Source organism: Peromyscus leucopus, chromosome 1, assembly GCF_004664715.2.
Source record: "Peromyscus leucopus breed LL Stock chromosome 1, UCI_PerLeu_2.1, whole genome shotgun sequence".
Classification (NCBI taxonomy): Eukaryota; Metazoa; Chordata; class Mammalia; order Rodentia; family Cricetidae; genus Peromyscus; species Peromyscus leucopus.
This window is the reverse complement of record NC_051063.1, coordinates 166,332,069-166,348,542: the sequence shown is the minus strand read 5'-3', so window position 1 is coordinate 166,348,542 and position 16,474 is coordinate 166,332,069. Positions and strand designations below refer to the sequence as shown.

The 16,474-nt window shown below is 47.0% G+C and overlaps 1 protein-coding gene and 2 long non-coding RNA genes across 8 annotated transcripts in view; 1 reads left to right on the top strand and 2 right to left on the bottom strand.

Moving 5' to 3' along the window:
* Vrk3 (VRK serine/threonine kinase 3) overlaps window positions 1–4,914 on the bottom strand; it is a 31,395-nt gene extending 26,481 nt beyond the window's left edge. For 4 of the 5 annotated variants that reach the window (XM_037200462.1, XM_028858867.2, XM_028858869.2 and 1 more), the window contains exons 1-2: window positions 4,833–4,914; window positions 3,270–3,331 (exon numbers count right to left, since the gene is read on the bottom strand). The gene's annotated coding sequence lies outside the window, so the exon portion shown is untranslated. Of the gene's footprint in view, window positions 1–3,269; window positions 3,332–4,754 lie in introns of all 5 variants that reach the window. The other variant, XM_028858868.2, reaches the window with a different exon arrangement.
* Window positions 4,915–5,000: 86 nt separating this feature from the next.
* LOC119086885 lies at window positions 5,001–14,218 on the top strand. Of its 2 annotated transcripts, XR_005090272.1 has the most exons (3): window positions 5,001–5,152; window positions 5,351–5,537; window positions 13,657–14,218. It is a non-coding gene; the product is annotated as an uncharacterized LOC119086885 (long non-coding RNA). The 2 variants fall into 2 exon arrangements; XR_005090271.1 differs by lacking the exon at window positions 5,001–5,152 and having other exon boundaries at window positions 5,159–5,537.
* Window positions 12,738–14,724, bottom strand: LOC114684338. The gene is made up of 3 exons (XR_003733288.2): window positions 14,686–14,724; window positions 14,042–14,192; window positions 12,738–12,934 (listed from the first exon to the last, which is right to left on the bottom strand). It is a non-coding gene; the product is annotated as an uncharacterized LOC114684338 (long non-coding RNA).
* Between the last annotated feature and the right edge of the window lie 1,750 nt (window positions 14,725–16,474).

The following is a 16,474-nucleotide window of genomic DNA, read 5'->3' as shown; positions in this document are numbered from 1 at the left end:
TCTGTGTGTTTACTTGGGTCTGAGAGGCTGCGGGCCCAGGCAGGACTGGAGAAAACTCCAGCTACAGTAGATTGAAAGATATGGATAAATTTAAGTTTTAAGAGCTAGTTAGCAACAAGCCTAAGCTATAGCCAACCTCCCATAATTAATAATGAGACTTGTTACATGCTACTGCTATGAATCATAATGTGAATATCTGATATACAGGATATCTGATATGTAACCGCTCTGAAAGGGCCATTTGATTCCCCCAAAGGGGAAATGACCCACAGGTTGAGAATCTCTGGCACAGTGGGTTAAGGCAGTTGTTGCCAGGCTAACAATCTGAGTTTTATCCAAGTCCCACACAATGAAGGGAGACTTATTCAAGTTGTTCTCTGTCCTCTACAAGCACCCCATGTCACCCCCACCCACAGACCTACATGTTGTCAGTTAGCTTTCTACTGCTGTGATAAACACCATGACCAGAATCGATCTGGGAGGAATGGACTTATTTAATCTTATAATTTATAGTCCATCATAGAGGGAAGTTAGTGCAGAAACTCAAGCAGGAGCTGAAGCAGAGGACATGGAGGGGTGCTGCTCACTGGCTGGCTCCCCATGACTTGCTTATCCTGCTTTCTTAAACAAACCTGGACCACCTGCCCATGGCTGGCACCTACCCACAATGGGCTGGGCCTTCCCACATCAATATTTAATCAAGAAAGTTAGGTATCAAACTCAGGACAAATGGCTAACTGAGGTACCTATTTAACATATCAAAGCGGATGCTGGCTGCCAGGTTCTCCTAGCATCTCTCAGTACTTATTACAGAGTCATGTTGGCTGGCATACCCCATCCACACCTTGAACGCCTCCAGCCTGAGCTTCACTGGCCTTCCCCAGCTGTTCTTCTCTATATAATCCAGTCATTTTTGGCTACGTGGCCTCTTGGTTCTCATGCTTTCTGGGTTCCCAGGTGCTCTCTTTCCTCCCTCTTTCTTCTCTTCCTCTCTTGCTCTCTACCCTCGCCCCCACTCAGGCCATGTCCAGTATGGACTCTTCCAGCTGCCTCTGTCTGTTTTCTCCCTTCTATCTACAATAAACCTTTTCCTCAAACCCATACCTAGAAACAGTCATGTCCTCATTTTTTTTTCATTAACAAAATACTCCAAACTTGCCTACAGGCTAGTCTGATGGAGGCATTTACTTAGTTGAGGGTCCCTCTTTCCAGCTGACTATAGCTTGTGTCAACTTGACCAGAAAAAAAAAATTAACCAGTATATATGTACACATAAAGAATATAGACAAACAATATAAAAATGATTCTAGTCCTGGTTCAGGCCCATGAAGGCAGAGAACGCATGGCTATGGCAGTAGGAACATGTGGCTTTGACTGTTCACATTTGTCTGGACCACGAAGTAGAGAGCTGCAGCTAGAAGCTCCATGTCCATGACCTTGGTCTGCTAGCCATGCTGCATGCCATGTTGCATGCCAACGACCTAAAGCAGCATCGCCAGCTGGAGGCCATGCAAGTGAACACATAACTGGACACGTAGACCTGTTGGGGATACTTCAAATTTGAACTACTACAACTGTGTTGTAGAATATTAGTTGAAGATGTATTACATTTGTTCATGCTATGGAACATTTGTTTAATGATGCAAAGATGTATCGCATTCTTTTATGTTGCATTTGTTTAACTCTGTAAAGCTGTGTTTCTTTGCCTGTTTAAAACACCTCATGGTCTAATAAAGAGCTGAACCACCAATAACAAGGCAGGAGAGAGATAGGTGGGGCTGACAGGCAGAGAGAATACATAAGAGAAAAAGAGAAGGGCAAGAAGCAAGAAAAGGAGGAGCAGAGGATGCTGGAAGCCAGCCACCCAGCCACCCAGCCACCCAGCCAAACATGGAATAAGAAGGAAGGAAAGGAATACAGAATGGAAAGGTAAAAGCTCAGAGGTAAATGGTAGATGGGATAATTTAAGTTAGGAAAGCTGGCTATAAATAAGCCAAGCTAAGACTGGGCATTCATAAAGAAAGAATAAGTCTCCATGTAATTATTTGGGTGTGGGTGTCCCAAAGAGTAAAGAGTAAAAAAACCAACTATACAACTGTTTTGTCAAAGGCATAAACACTGGGGAGGTTTTTTATTGTTATTTTTGTTAGTGTCTCTTTCTCCTTCTGCCTTCAGGTAGTGAAACTTGAAGCTTAGGTGGTAACTCTGGAACCAGATGTCAAATCAAATCAAAACCAGATGTGGACAGCTGTCTAATGTTGGCATCAGTGAGAGAGAATGTGTATTTGTGTTAAGTCGCAGACTTTGGGTCTATTTGTTACTGTGGCATTTCACAGTCTAGACTGAGTAAGAACAGAGTGAGTGTCCACTTGACTTCTTATATAAAAAGTGGAGTGGTTTAGAAATCTCTGGTGTTTATTATTTTGTTTGTTTATCCAAAACAGGGTTTCCCCGTGTAGGCCTGGCTGTCCTGGAACTCACTCTGTAGACCAGGCTGGCCTCAAACTCAGAGATCCACCTGCCTCTGCCTCCCAAGTGCTGAGATTAAAAGCGTGCGCCACTACTGCCCGGCAAAACCCCTGGTGGTTTTATGAAGGTAAACTGTATGTATGCATGTCTTTTGTTTGAGACAGTGTCTCAATTACTTTCTCTGTTGCTGGGATAAAATATCCTAACAAAAGCAACTTAAGGCTCACAGTTCAAGGGTACAGTCCATCATGGTAGAAGTCATGGCAGCAGGAGCTGGAGGTACTGGTCACACTGCACCCAGTCAGGATGCAGAGAGAAATGAATGCTGGAGCCCAGCTCACTTTCTCCTTTTCATACAGTCCAGGACCCTGACCCAGAGAATGTTGCCACACACATTGTGGATAGATTTTCCCACCTGAATGAACACAATCTACATAATCCCTCCCACACATGCTCAGAGGTTTGTCTCCAAGGTGATTCTATCAGTTCAGTTGATAATACTAATCATACACAGGGTCTTGCTGTATGGTCCAGGCTAACCTCAATCCATCTCGTGATTGCTGGAATAACAGGTGACACCACCACACCTAGTTTTGTCGTGTTCTTTGGTAATTCCAATGGTAAGCCTACGTTCCTCAGCAGTCACTGGGAAAAAGATGGCCTTCTGGAAGGAGCGAGTGCCTGCCTAGGGGAGCCTTGCCACACCCTGGCTCACAGGGTGGGGAGTTCCACCTGCAGCCACAGAGAGGAGACACACAGGTGGGCTCTTGGTGAGAAATGGGCTGCAGAGACAACAGTACCTTTGTGGACTCAGGGTCTAATCCGTGGATTACTGAGTTGGAAACTCCATCTTGACAACAACCTGGAAATGAACAAAGAGGGAAGATCCTGTAAGTACTGGTTAACTGTACTGGGCACTGGTCAAACAGCCAGCAAGTGCTACCTGAATGCCCATTCACTCATTCCACCACCACCAACCCGTGCCCCCCACCCCCACCCCCCCCCACCCCCCGCCCCAGCTGAGGACCAAACCCAGGGCCTTGTGCTTGCTAGGCAAGTGCTCTACCACTGAGCTAAATCCCCAACCTTTCACTCATCCTATTGTAGTTTTGAGACAGGGTCTCGTGTAGCCCAGGTTAGCCTTGTGTTCCTGTTTTCACTTCCCAAGGGCTGGGATCTCATGTGTGCACCATTACCAGCACAACCTGGTACCCATTTATAAAGTCATGAAGAAATGGACTGGGCCATCTCTCCAGCCCCAAGAATTTTTATTTTTGTGATTTTAAATTTCATGTGTGTGTTTCCATGTGGGTATGTACATGTGAATTCAAGTGCCCGTGAAGGTCACATGCATTGATCCCCTGGAACTGGGGTTACTGGCAGTTGTGAACTGGGAACCCACTTGGGTCCTCTGGAAGAGCAGTAAGCTCTCAGACATCGAGCCAACTCTCCAGCTTTCAGGCAAGGTTTATAAAAACATTGTTTTAGATAGGGTCTCATGTAGCCCAGACTGACCTTGAATTCCTGATCCTCCTGTCTTCACCTCCCAAGTGCTGAGCTTTCCAGCACATACCACCACATCCAGCTTTATTTACTGAGACCGGGTGTCATTCTGTATTCCATGCTGGGCTGTCCTGGAACTGACTAGTCTCCAAAATCCTCTTGACTTGTCCTCCTGAATGCTAGGATTCTAGGTATTAGCCACTTTTAGACATCACTACAATTAGACTTTGGAGCTAAGAGAGTTGACAGTTCATGTGTATAATACATAAGCGTCAGTGGCGCAGATCCTTACATACAGTAAGTGCTCAATAAGTGCGGATAGAAGAATCTAAGGGGACTCAAGAGTGCTGAGGTCCCCTGTCTAAGGTTGCACAGCCAGTGATTCAGGCTATGATACTCAAGGCTGCCTTTATTACGCATCCATCCGTTTATTTAACTTATCCCACTTATTAACATCAGCTTGGTATCATCGACCATGCTCCTGTTCCTAGAACGCAGCACACCAGGGGACCAAAGGCTAGACTCCTCCACAAGTGCCGGACTAACAGTTGCCTAGGTAACAAAAACTGGACTTCGTCCCTACAATCCAATAGAAACCAGCGATGACGTAACCGCGGAGGCGGAGCATCTGCCATTCCTCACAGGCTCCTCCCCACGCAGCCGCAGCCCCGCCCCACGGGAGCACAGAATGTACCCCCCGAACCCTGGCCTCGTCAGCCTCCAGCTCCCACAGGCGGTGACGTCACAGGCCCCCCGGCTGGGCGGCCCCGCAACCACAGTACCTGAGAAAGAGCCGTGGGCGCCGGGCTTGCCCGTGGCCCGGACTCTCGCTCTGATCCGGAGCTGGAACTCGGACTCACCTTTTCAGTTGTCCAGGAGAAACTTCCGGGGGGAGGGGCGAGGGGGAGGGAGGAGGGGTGCTGCGCGCGCATCCTCCGCCGGGCCGAGAGTGGCGCGCAAGCGCTGCCAACTTCCTCTAACTCGACTCCCAAGTCCCGCTGGGAACTCCATTTCCCAGAAGGCTGGGCGTGCCTCGATAACTAGGAGGAACCGGAAGAGGGGTTATTCCAGTCCCTCACTGCTCACTCTGATTCGGCCGGCTCTGGAGCGTCTCCTCCTACTGCGCACGTGCTAATCTGAAGCCAATCGCGATGAAGTACGAGACAGCTACCAATCAAAGGTTAGACTATCTAAACTCACCCCTTGCTTCTGGGTCGGCGCCGAATCTCAGCTCCGCTCCCACGCAGTTTCCATGGCAACCAGCTGTCATCTCTTAATGGCCGTGTCAGGGAGGCAGAAAGTGAAAGTAGGGTGATAAGAGGGCAGTGGACTGTCCAGCCCTGGTGTCCCCTGACTCAGTTTCCACTGTACTTCCCAGAGGCGGTGCAATCCAGACGGCGATGGCTCCAGCAGGCTGGCGCGGAGACGCCTGAGTGGGTCAGGTCTGAGAAGGTCCTGGCACCCGACATTCCTAGAGGAGTTTCCACCCGAGACGCGCGCTTGAGGGGTTGTGTTTCCTGTGAGCCCGGAAAGCAAATGTTCACTCGGTCGCCAGCCACGCCGGGGTACGCTTCCCCCACGGAGACGCTGGCGCTCGCGGGCTTCGTCCTCAGCGGTGGGAGCGGAAGGTCCTGGTGGAAACCTGGACCCTTGCTGGCTCACAGCCTTGTATAGGCTGGGCCTTTATGCGGGTTTTCCTCTGGTGGAAACCAGTCCTGAGGGGAATCTTTTACTTGTTTGTTTGTTTGTTAAGGTTTTTTGTATATGCATGTGTGTCTGAGTGTCTGTGAACCACCTGTGTGAAGGAACCGTGGAGACCATAGAGGGTGTCGGATTCCCTGAAACTGGAGTTATACATAGGTGTAAGCCTCCATGTGCATGCTGCGAGCCGAACCTCTGTCCTCCTGAAGATCAGCAATGGCTCTTAACCCAATATCCTTTAAAACAAAATACAAAATATTCTTTAAAGCAAACAGAAAGGGGTGAAGAGCACTTGGTGCTGCTCTTGCAAAGGACCCAAGTTTTAATTCCAACATCCATATTGTGGCTCACAGACATCTGTAGCTTGTTGTTGGTTGTTTTGGCTCTTTTTGGGGGCCCGCCACCCAGCTCCCAAATAAATCACACGGAGGCTTATTCTTATTTATAAATGCCCGGCCTAGCTTAATTTAACTTAGCCCCATCTATCTTTTGCCTCTGGGCTTTTCCTGGTCTCTTACTTCTGTATGCCTTTCATTATTTCTTAATTCTGTTCTGTCTGGCTGTGTAACTGGATGACTGGATTGCCAGCCCCTGACATCCTCCTCCTTCTCTGGCTCCTCCCTCTCCCAGATTTCTCCTTCTATATATTCTCTCTGCCTGCCAGCCCCGCCCATTCTTTCTCCTGCCTTGCTATTGGCTGTTCAGTTCTTTATTAGACCATCAGGTGTTTTAGACAGGCAAGTAACACAGCTTCACAGCAGTAAACAAATGCAACATAAAAGTAACAGACCTTAAAATAATATTCCCCAAGAGTAGCTCCAGTTTTAGGGGATCAGATGCCCTCTTCTGGCCACTGAAGACACCAGGCGTGCACACGGCACTTCCATGCAGGCATAAACAAACATAAAAATCGCCAGGCAGTGGTGTTCCACACCTTTAACCCCAGCACTCGGGAGGCAGAGCCAGGCGGATCTCTGTGCGATCAAGGCCAGCCTGGTGTACAGAGCGAGATCCAGGACAGGCACCAAAACTGCACAGAGAAACCCTGTCTCCAAAAAAAACAAAACAAAACAAAACAAAAAAAAAACAAACAAAAAACCACCAAAAAAACAAAAACAACCCCCCCCCAAAAAAACCAACCCATAAAAATAAAGAATATCTATTCTTTGAGTGTCTCAAACATGTATACAGTGTATCTTGATTATGTCCACTTCACATTTTCTGCTAAAAAAGGGTATGGCCCAGGCTGGCCCCAAACTGGTTATTCTGCCTCCACCTCTTAAGCATAACCAGTGTCATATATATGTGTGTCACCCAGGCAGATTCTCCTGTGTGCTTTAACTTAACATCCTTTATAACACCTTTATAACACCTGATACAGTGTAACTGCTATGTGACTAATTGTTATACTAGTTCAACTTTTTCAGACTATTTTCTTCTGCATCTGATTGGATCTGTGAGTGGAGAACTTATGAATATATATTGACTTTGATACTATGGCTAATTGCTTTTTTAAAAAAAGTTGCCAAAATATTGGTATTATAGAAATGGCAATTGTCCACATAGAGTGGGGGGATTAATTCACCCACTTTACATTCTACAAAATATAATTAGAAATCCAGCAGCATTGTTCCCACCCATTCAGCAGCATTGTTCCCGCCCATTCAGCAGCATTGTTCCCGCCCATTCAGCAGCATTGTTCCCACCCATTCAGCAGCATTGTTCCCACCCATTCAGCAGCATTGTTCCCACCCATTCAGCAGCATTGTTCCCACCCATTCAGCAGCATTGTTCCCACCCATTCAGCAGCATTGTTCCCACTCATTCAGCAGCATTGTTCCCACCCATTCAGCAGCATTGTTCCCACCCATTCAGCAGCATTGTTCCCATCCATTCAGCAGCATTGTTCCCACCCATTCAGCAGCATTGTTCCCGCCCATTCAGCAGCATTGTTCCCACCCATTCAGCAGCATTGTTCCCATCCATTCAGCAGCATTGTTCCCACCCATTCAGCAGCATTGTTCCCACCCATTCAGCAGCATTGTTCCCACCCATTCAGCAGCATTGTTCCCATCCATCCAGCCAGATACTGTTTCTGCCAACAGTTTTTCACTTTTTTAGTTTTTGGGTTATCTTTTGAGATTGATTTGTGTGTTAAGAGTATTTTTTTTTAAAGATTTATTTATTTATTTATTATGTATACAATATTCTGCCTACACACCAGAAGAGGGCACCAGATCAAATTACAGATGGTTGTGAGCCACCATGTGGTTGCTGGGAATTGAACTCAGGACCTTTGGAAGAACTGCCAGTGCTCTTAACCTCTGAGCCATCTCTCCAGCCCCCAAGAGTATTTTTTTAAGTGTTTTTTGCCTGCATGCATGTCTGTGCACCATATGTGTGTGTGTGTGTGTAATGCCCAAAAAGATCAGAAGACAGTATTTGATCTCCTGGATGGTTTTGAGCCACCCCAGTGGGTGCTAGGATTAAGGGAGTGTGCCACTGTTCAACCCAACTTTTTTTGTTTTTTGGGTTTTTTTTTCCTAAACAGGGTTTCTTTGTGTAACAGCCCTGGCTGTCCTGGAACTTGATTTCTAGACCAGGCTGGCCTTGAACTCAGAGATCTGCCTGCTTCTGCCTCCCAAGTGCTGGGATTAAAGGCATGTGCCACCACTGCCCACCCACTTTTTTTTTTTTTTTTACAGTCTTGATATGTATCCTGGCTGGTCTTAAACTGGAAGTCCTTCTGCAACAGCCTCCCTAGAACAGGGTTGGCGTGCACTCCTATGCTCAGCTCCCCCCTCCCCATGCAATCACATAAGGGTCCTTTCATTCAGGTTCAACCTGGGCAGCCACATGGCAGATGGAAGGAGATGTGGCAATGGTCACGAGCCCAGGTTTAGAGGGTTTTTATAGGGAAAAACCACAAGCCAGGAATTGGCAACTAGGGACTGGGTAGAAGGGGCAAGGTGACTTTTTGAAACTATTGGTCTAGACTTTTGGCGGGGAACCACAACCTACTGAACAGGATTATCTGGACTGCTCAGCAAGATTATCTAGATATCTCCAAGGGCCATAAACCGCAGACAGGATCCTGTTAAGCTTTCCTTCCTGTATAAACAGCAGACAGGATGTCTGCAGGAGGATCTGGATCCTGTTAGGCTTTCCTTCCTGTATAAATAGCAGACAGGATGTCTGCTCTGTGTCCATTCGAGTAATTGTGGCATATCCTGAGCCTGTAAAGTCAAGTCTAGGCCTTCACACTCCCCCCTTCACAAGTACCAATGACAGGACTCAATCATGAGTCCTACCTGTCCAGAGATTCAAGGGTATTGGGATGTAAGAACCATTAGCTAACAGATTTTTCTAGGGCAGTGACATATGTATCTATTGCCATTCTTTAAGGCCCTGGAGTTCTGATCTTTGAGTACAACCAGATTATAATCTTATATAGTACCTCTTTGGTTCTGCATAAAGAAGGTCAAGTGTCTTATCTTATTGCAGAACCATTTCAATTAATAAATTTATCAATTGACAACTCTGAACCTATTTTCCTAGTATGTCAATGAGCATTATAGTTGGCCATCTTGCCTCTTTGCCAGGGAGTTTCCTTTTGACCCAGCATTTCAGTCTCTTCTGAACAGGGAACACGGGATGGCGTATTTTCCTCTGGAACTGCTTTGAGCTGGCATTGGGGTGCCATTGTCAGGGCCCCCAAAAGGCTGAAAGGTTGGTCAAAGGCCAGGCAATGGGGCATCTGTCAGAAGCATGTGGCTGTCTGACACTCTAGAGACAGGGAACAATCACGTTGGCTGGGCTGGTCCACATCAGCTTTTAGCAAGTCTGGAGCTCAGAGTCGTCCAGAGCAGTGTAGTCAGCAACTGAAACTTGGAGGTGGCTGCCAGCCAAGTGGAGATCTGTTAAGACAAACTTAAACTAGGAACAGAAGTTAAATTTTATGAACTTATTTGTAACCCTTAGGCCCATATCCTTAGTAACTGGGAAGAGCAGGAGTCCCAAGACCAGGAGAGAGAGAAAAAATACCATCCTTAGGAATACAAAATGACATAAAAATTTTAGATACATTAGTATTACCAATCTGTGCTGAAATCCATATCATAGACAAAGCAGGTAATGGGTATCTGTAAAACAGCAGAAGTGAACTCATACCTTTGAGTCCCAACAAAAACTACAGATTTGGGTTAAAAGCTTGTATATTTTCCTTCTGTCCAGAAAGCCAGGTATAAATTGGACAGAGATTTTTGACCTGATGAGAAACACTTTTAGGTTTATATTTAGATATATCTAGATGACAACTAAAATAAATCTAAAATGCTGAGCTTGTGACTGAACAGTAAGTAGTCATTGCTCTACCAGCTTATCAGGACTCTTAAATGTTAAGCTCTGAACTATTATATCATAGAACAGGAGAGCAATCTGAAACTTTTTTTAATCTTAAATCATTTTCTGAGATCCTCAAAGCTTAGAAGTTTTCCTATCCTCAGACCTTTCTTAGACTCATATCTTAACCTTTATGACTTAAACTTTTATATCTCAGAACATTTTCTTAAAAGTGAGCTAACAAGCTGGCTATGGCCTTGCAGAAGGATCTGGTTGTCTGATGCTGCCATGCTGACAAAGTTAGAGCTAGCCTAGCCATCAGTACTATCAGAGATCTGAGAAGGATAAACTATATCTGAGTGCACACCAAGCAGCTTCCAATCCTATAAATTACAGGGACCAATCCCTACCCAGGTCTCTATAGCATTGGAGGTACCAGTCAGAACAGCATCAAACTTCTTCCATCATCAGGACCATAAGGCAGAGTATTTTTCCTGTGGAATAGGGACATGGAAGACTGATCTTGATTTGTCCAGGCAAAAGGGTGCGATCAATTCCAGTGTCCTGCTGCTTGTCCACAGTCTGGGCTGGGTCCTGGCGGCAGGCATCTTAAACTGGAAGTCCTTCTGCCTCAGCCTCCCTAGAACAGGGTTGGCATGCATTACTATGCTCAGCTTTTAGTAAGTATTTTAAAAGCATGCCCTGTATACCAGGCACTGTGCTACCACTGACGGAGCAGGGAGCAGGACTGAAGGATTTCAAGAACTTCCTTGCCAGATTCCCAAACATATCTTTAGTAAGTGTCAGGAATGTTTATGAAGTTGTTCTGAGGTTCTGAGGCACGATGGAAATTTAGCGGTGGGGTGGTTTCAGTAAACACAATTGTCATTGCAGTCTCGACAGCAGACTCCTTTCGGGACTTGTCCTACTACTTGTCATATTTTGGAGACACATCCAGTGTGAACAGGAAGGCATAGAAGGATGGGAGACTTTCTCTCAGTTCTTCTGAAGCTCTGTGAGCTGGGAACATGGAGGGGAAGGAGGAGGGGCTTAAAAGAGGTCACTGGAATCAGGCAGCTATGGCTGAGGTAAGCTGAAGTCCTTTTGTCTGAAGTGAATTGCTCCAAAGTAAACCAGCATTCCTTTGTTCTGTGACTCCCAAGCAATCTTTTGAGGGGAGAGAGGGCTTAAGACAGGATCTTACTATGTAGCTCAAGATGGCCTTGAATTCAGACTTCCTGCTTCATTCTCCTAGTTGTTCTTCCAATCTTAGATGGTCTTTTAATAAAAAACCCAGAGCCAGATATCAGGGTGAAAGCTGAAAGATCAGAGAAACAGAATAGCCAGCCACTAGTTCTTACCTCTACGAAATCCTCAGCCGAAAGAGAGTGCGTTCCTGTTTCCTCCTGCCTTATATTCCTTATATTCTCTGCCCAGACATCACTTCCTGGGATTAAAGGCGTGTGTGCTTCCCAGGCAAAGGCATGAGACCTCAAGTGCTGGGATCAAAGGTGTGTGCCACCTGGCTCTGTGTCTAATCTAGTGGCTGGCTCTGTCCTCTGATCTTCAGGCAAGTTTATTAGGGTAGACAATATGTCACCACACCTAGTTTACAGGAAGTGCCTGGGGCAGAGGGACAACCAGGTGGCACCAAAAGGAAACAAGTGTGACATCCAGAATGTGGAGCCTTTAGTCAGGGTGATGTTTGAATGCACGTTCTCAGGTTAGTGGAACTATTTCAAAAGGATTAGGAGGTATGTCTCTGTTGAAGAAGGTGTAGGCTTTGAGATTTCAAAAACTTGCCACCATCCCAATGTGCTTTCAGCCTCCTGCTGGAGGTTTGAGATGTGAGCTCTCAGCTGTTGCTGCCCATAGGCATTCACTCCGTCATCATGGACTGGAACCCTTTGGAACTGCTAACACAATTGAATGTTTTCTTTTGTAAGTTATCTTGGTAATGATGTTTTATCACAGCAATAGAAAAGTAACTTCGAAAGCATGGAAGAACGGAATACAGTCAGATTAGATGCCTTGTTAGAGCCATATGTGCCTCATGCAGGGCATAGGCCTTCTGTGATTTCAGCTATAAAAAACACCATCTAGTGCCTCTATCCATGGTTCTCAACCTTCCTAATGCTGTGACCCTTTAATACAGTTCATGTTGTAGTGATCCCCCAACCATAACATTTATTTTTGTTGTTATTTTGATACTGTTATAAATTGTAATATAAATATCTGTTTTCCGATGGTCTTAAGCAACCCCTGTGAAAGGATCATTTGACCCCCAAAGAGGTCACGACCCACATGTTTAAAAAACACTGCTCTATATAAATTTTAGAGATTTATTTTCATTTTCTCATGGGTATTTTGCCTGCATGTATGTATGTGTACCACATGTGTCTGGTGCCTTCACAGATCAGAAGTGCTCCGACCGTGACAGTCGTGAGCTACTGTGTGAATGCTGGGACCCAAGCATGGCTGCTCTGAAGGGCGGTAAATGTTCTCAATTATTGAGCTATTGCTTCAGCCCCAGATCTGTAGTTATTATTTTGGGTTTTTGTTTGAGACAGGGTCTCACTATGTAGCCCTGGCTAACCTGGAACTTACTAGACCAGGCTGGCCTTGAGGTCATAGAGATCCACCTGCCTCTACCTGAAGTGCTGGAATTAAAGGTGTGTGCCACTGTGCCCAGCCTGTATCTAAAATTTAAGTGTGGTCCACGTATTCAAAGATGCTTTTTAAATTTTTATTATAAATGATTACACAGCTGGGCAAGGGATATAGATATCCGAGGGTAAGAGCAGGTACAGTCACAGGAACTTAGACATAGCACAGGGTGTTGACACATCCAGCAGACAATTTCTGCTCCACGCTCTGGGGTGCCTCATCTTCCCACATCTGTCCACTGGTACTCTGCTATCTGAGGAGAAGGAGTTATGGTAACATGTATGTATTCACAGGTGAGACTCTGACTGCTGGGTCCATAATGTTCATATCTCCACCTGTTTCTGTATTTGGAAATTTCCATAAGGAACACAAAGCCAGGTATGGTTGTTCCAGCTAGGAGGTTAAGACAGGAACAGTGCTGTGAGTCCAGCCTGAGACACAGAGTGAGAGAGACCCTGTCTCTAAACAACAACAACAAAATGTTTAATAATCTTTATTTTTTGGCTGAACAGTTGTGGCACATACCTTTAATCCTAGAGTCTATAGAGCTACTTCTAGGACAGCCAGGGCTACACAAAGAAACCCTGTCATGAAAATTCAAAACAAAACAAAACTTTATTTTTATTTTATTTTATTTTTTTACTTTTTTTGAGACAGGGTCTTTCTACATAGCCCTGGCTGTCCTGGAACTTGCTCGAGACCAGGCTGGTCTTGAACTCATAGAACTCTCTTGCCTCTGCTTCCTGAGTTCTGGGATTGAAGACAGTGCCACCATTCCTGGCTCCTTAAAATCTTAAATTAAGTAGATGAATTTTAGGGTTGGCAGACCTGGGTTTCATTCTCCCTGTGTGAGTTGACAATTCTGTCACTTGTCCAAGGCTCTGTGTCTTTACCTACAGGGTGATTTTTGCCTTGATCAGGCCTGCTGAGGGCTCATGACAGCCCCTGAATGACTGACAGTGTGCTTCATTTCAGGAGTTTGTGACTCTCAAGGATGTAGCCATGGATTTCACTCTGGAAGACTGGGAAGAGCTGGACTAGATCTGGATCAGAGAGACCTGTTCTGGGACCTTCTCTTGCTCAGTAAGCATCACCTTGATCCTAGTCACTGCCCTGCTTTCTGCCCGTCACCCACAGGATTCTGTCATCGGATGCCCAGTGCACAGGACAGCACCTTGTGACAGAGGCTCCTCCAGCCCCGAGCACGGACAGTGCTGGGCCTCAGGAACCCGCTCTGGCCCCCGCTGGCTTCTTGCATCCCCTCCCTTTCCTGCTTGTGACTGGAGCCTTTCCCTGGGCAGCAGGGTCAGGAGGCCGAGGCTGCCGTCCTCTCTGCCCACACAGCTCAGCCCGCACTCACCCTCCCGTGGCTCCCACGTGGTCTCACTGGCCGTGTCCTCTGGAACGGGAGCTGGTGGGGCGGAGAGCAGTGATCTGTGTGTTCATTCACTGCCTGATGAGCACTGGTAAGCTAGGGAAGTCTGTGGTGGGGCTTTCTTGTTGGCCGCGAGCTGGCAAACAATGACATGGAGACTTATTAGTTATGGAAGCTTGGCTTTTAATTTAGGCTTGTTCCCAACGAGCTCTTCTTATAACTCAAATTGACCTGTTTCTTTAATCTACCTTCTTCTATGTGGCTTTTACCTCTTACCGATTATATACATCCGGCTTGTTCGCTGGTGTCCCTCCACCCGCCAATCTTCTTCCCAGAATCCTTTCTCCTCAGAAGTCCCACCTGTTCTCTCCTGCCTAGCCATTGGCCATCCGGCTCTTTCTTAAACCAATCACACAGTGTACACAAATATTCCACAACAGAAGTCACTCTGCTAAGCCCCACCCTGGGCTTGGTGAGTGTGCGGGCTCTCCCGGGAGCCCAGGTCCTTAGTCATCCGCTCTTTGCTAGGTATTCTGGAACAGAACTTCACACCAGAGAAGTCTATTGGCGGAAATAGTAAGGCGACTCCACATAGTCAAAAGGGAGGTTTATTTGGGGGTTTTACTTACAACAAGTAAAGGGATAGGTTACAGGGTCCAGGAGAGGTGAAGTGCAGTCCAGCGGTGTTCTCCGGAGAACTCTGCTTGGTCTACCATCCAACATCCAGGATTCCCAGGAACCAAGAGGGCTGGCACATCCGGATCTCGGGTCTCAAGGGCTCCTGTCTCGGCCCTGCCTCAGGGGCAGGCCATAGGTATGCATGACAGTTACCGGAAGCCTCAGTGGGGGTGGTACTTCCAGGTCAAAGCTGCAACACCTACTCACTACAAAAGTCCTCCCAGCTGTGCCCCCCAAGAGCGTCCCAGTTTAGTGATTCCCTAGGAGTGCTCAGAGGTCTCAGCCTGTGGTCACATTCAACACTTGTAACTCATTATAGAAGGACACAGCACAGGTTGCCAGAATGCGAGCATGCAGAGCATGTGAAGTCACATGGGTGCTCTGACTCTCCAGCAACGGGAAGAGTGCTGGCTAGCTTCCTGTCAGCTTGACACAGATGGAGTCACTAGGAAGAGGGAACCTCAGCTGAGAAATGACCCTACCAAGTTGCCCTTCAGGCAAGACACTGGTATATTTTCTTAATTAATTATTGGTGGTGTCAGTCCTGGGCTGGTGAACCTGGGTACTTTAAGAAAGTAGGATGAGGCCAGGAGAGCAAGCCAGGCTTCTGCATCAGCGCCTGCCTCTAGGTTCCTGCCTTGGCTTCCTGTCCTGACTTCTCTCAGTGATGGAGTGTGATCTGAGAGTTACAAGCTGAAATAAACCCTCTTCTTCCCAAGTTGCTTTTGGTCATAATGTTTTATCTCAGCAGTAGAAACCCTACTGAGTCAGAAAGTGAGAAGGTGCTTGTTCATGGGGCCCTTCCTCCCGAGTCTCAGAAGGAAAGCAGGATTTCAGTGTAAAGTACAGGAGCAGTCCCAATTCAGCTGTGCCAGCGTGATTCCCTCAGGGGGCAGCCAAGACGGCCAAATCCACTTTGTGGGTAGCAGCCTCACATAGCAAGGCAGAAGGCATCCACCACAGTGCACATCTGCATGGCTCCCATCCAGCACCCAGCTCCCCATCACTGCCACCTCATCCTCATTTCAGCTCCTCTAATTAGTCCACTGCTTTATTTTCCAAGAGACAACAGAGTCCTTTATCCCAAAGCATCAAAAGAGTAAAAGACATCATGCAATCGGACCCCTCTTCCTTAGGATTTTGTTACGCTGGGGCAGCTGTCCCACCTGCTGCCTTGTGTGCAGAAGCACCTCAGGAGGTCTTACATCAATGGCTTTCAGTTCTTAAGCTGTAGCCCACCGCAAGAAGTGCATTGACCTTGACTCCTACTCAGGTCTGGATGACGTTCAGGCCAGAAAGTTCCTGTTAGCGTCTGGATGCCCTCCATATCTTCACCGATGACAGGATTGTTCTTTCTCAGCAGACTCCACCCCCCAGACCCAGCCTGAATTCCCAGCCAGATGTCAGGGAAGAGCTGGATGGTCGAAGGAGGCCTGGAAGCCACCGGTACTGGTGAGGGACAGGAATGCACTCTCCATTATCTGACTGCCTGAGATCCTGCCCGGCCCCTAGCACATCTTGATGCCCAACCTCAACCATTTACCCACTGTCTCTTGTCCATGTTACAGAGGGGACCTCACTCGGGCATGTTGTGTCTCTTCCTTTGCCGTCAGAACAGGCATCCCAGTGCCTCTCCGGGGCCTTTTCACTTCAAGCCTCCACGAGGGGATGCTTTCTAGTCCCAAGTCAATTTGTGCACCCCCATGCCTTGTGGTCTGGCTTACCTCTTCTACCTTCTTG